The sequence below is a fragment of the Schistocerca piceifrons genome, unplaced genomic scaffold (assembly GCF_021461385.2).
Source record: "Schistocerca piceifrons isolate TAMUIC-IGC-003096 unplaced genomic scaffold, iqSchPice1.1 HiC_scaffold_1086, whole genome shotgun sequence".
In the NCBI taxonomy this organism is placed as follows: Eukaryota; Metazoa; Arthropoda; class Insecta; order Orthoptera; family Acrididae; genus Schistocerca; species Schistocerca piceifrons.
In genome coordinates, this window is record NW_025726892.1 from 55,001 (window position 1) to 57,500 (window position 2,500).

General features: G+C 57.9%; 1 non-coding gene across 1 annotated transcript in view; it reads left to right on the forward strand.

Annotated features, from left to right (window-relative positions):
• The first annotated feature begins 1,491 nt into the window (after positions 1-1,491).
• The window catches only part of LOC124727154, a 1,909-nt gene continuing 900 nt past the window's right edge, over positions 1,492-2,500 (forward strand). The window contains exon 1 of the ribosomal RNA XR_007006963.1: positions 1,492-2,500. This exon is cut by the window's right edge and continues 900 nt beyond it. This is a non-coding gene — a ribosomal RNA (small subunit ribosomal RNA).

Consider the following 2,500-nt stretch of genomic DNA (forward strand, 5'->3'; position numbering starts at 1 on the left):
TTGTGGTGCGGCCTGTGTCAACTGTCCGCTGATGTCGTACGCGTGAACCACAATCTGTACTGCACATTCGTCCTTATGTACTGAATGATACATCGTGGCACATGTGTGACCGCACAACGACTGCGCCCAAAAACGGCGGACCATACAGTGCAAATATTGTGCACGCAGCTACGTGTCGTCTCCCTATGAGAGCTGGATTGCAGTGTGGTACGCCATAGAGACGTGTGGGAGGAACGGACGCCGTGGATGGCGATCAGCATGAGCTGTCTGTTGATGTATTCGGACCTAGTCGTCTCTCCTCACACACCGTGATGGCATGGTGCACCGCGTTCCATATCTGCGACATGCTACAGAGGCCGGTTGACAGTCGTTCGAGCAATGGACATCGCATACGTACGGGGGCCACCTTCCACGTATTGTCTAGGCGTGCACATTTTGTTGCGTGTATGTGGGCAGACGTAGTGTGGCGTGACACCTGACACAGGCATGCAATAATCGTTGAAGTTGCAAATGGCGATGGACGCCTGCGTTTTCTGGTGAAGTTACGCAAATGAACAAATGGTAACCTGTTGTGGTGCGGTTGTTCTCGCTAGGGGTGAATCGGTGATGGCGACGATAGGTTGAGGTACTAACCGGTTGTTCCAGCGATACCCACCATGCCGACGAAACTGAACGGCATCTGGGTGTGAAGCGATACGCGGCGGTGGCTGGGTGGGACCGTCCCCGGCCGGTGAGGGGGCGCCTCCCGGCGTGCTGGCCGCGCGGTGCGTGGGCGCACGCGCTACAGCCGGCTGGTGGGGGCGGCCAGTGGCAGGCGCGCCGGCCGACGGACGCGGCAGGCGTCGCAGCTGCGCGCCGGCGCACCCTGCGCGCGGCGCCGTGCGGCCAAAGTAGGTCCTCGCGGGCCCGGTGCGAAGCGCGGTGGACATCTTCAGTGTGCTGGTCCGATTGAGGACTGTGTGCGTTGAGGATGCGCCGCCGCCCGGCGCTCGGCGCCGCGACGCCGTCTGCTGCTCGGTCGCCCCAGCGGTTCTCGCTGGTGGTTTGTATCGCAGCTGTGCGGATGTGTTGGCGCGTGCGCTGTGCTGGGAGAGTTCGCTTCGGCACCCAAGTGGGGCTTTTGTCCTTCTGTGGCGCTGGCGTTGGAGCTGCCGGTCACCGTAGGTGGCGCGTGTTGTCTCCCGCCGGCAATGCCACGACAGCACGCTCCCGGGCCTCTGTCGGCAGCGGCAAGCTCAGTTGGGAGCACGGGTGGTCGCACCGAAAGCGTCTACTCGCCTAACTCCGGGCGATTGCGCCTCTCTCGAACCCGACCAAGTACTTGGGACGGCGCTGCGCGCCGCCGGGACCTGAGAGGGTTTCGAGGTGTATTGTGCAGGGGAGCTCAGCCTCCTCCTGTTTGCAGAATGATTGAGCGGACGCTTGCGTGTTCGCGCGGGCCCCCGGGACACACTCCCGGGCGGCCGGCTGCTCAGCTCTAGTTGACGCAGCTCCCTGGTTGATCCTGCCAGTAGTCATATGCTTGTCTCAAAGATTAAGCCATGCATGTCTCAGTACAAGCCGCATTAAGGTGAAACCGCGAATGGCTCATTAAATCAGTTATGGTTCCTTAGATCGTACCCACGTTACTTGGATAACTGTGGTAATTCTAGAGCTAATACATGCAAACAGAGTCCCGACCAGAGATGGAAGGGACGCTTTTATTAGATCAAAACCAATCGGTCGGCTCGTCCGGTCCGTTTGCCTTGGTGACTCTGAATAACTTTGGGCTGATCGCACGGTCCTCGTACCGGCGACGCATCTTTCAAATGTCTGCCTTATCAACTGTCGATGGTAGGTTCTGCGCCTACCATGGTTGTAACGGGTAACGGGGAATCAGGGTTCGATTCCGGAGAGGGAGCCTGAGAAACGGCTACCACATCCAAGGAAGGCAGCAGGCGCGCAAATTACCCACTCCCGGCACGGGGAGGTAGTGACGAAAAATAACGATACGGGACTCATCCGAGGCCCCGTAATCGGAATGAGTACACTTTAAATCCTTTAACGAGTATCTATTGGAGGGCAAGTCTGGTGCCAGCAGCCGCGGTAATTCCAGCTCCAATAGCGTATATTAAAGTTGTTGCGGTTAAAAAGCTCGTAGTTGGATTTGTGTCCCACGCTGTTGGTTCACCGCCCGTCGGTGTTTAACTGGCATGTATCGTGGGACGTCCTGCCGGTGGGGCGAGCTGAAGGCGTGCGACCGCCTCGTGCGTGCTCGTGCGTCCCGAGGCGGACCCCGTTGAAATCCTACCAGGGTGCTCTTTATTGAGTGTCTCGGTGGGCCGGCACGTTTACTTTGAACAAATTAGAGTGCTTAAAGCAGGCAAGCCCGCCTGAATACTGTGTGCATGGAATAATGGAATAGGACCTCGGTTCTATTTTGTTGGTTTTCGGAACCCGAGGTAATGATTAATAGGGACAGGCGGGGGCATTCGTATTGCGACGTTAGAGGTGAAATTCT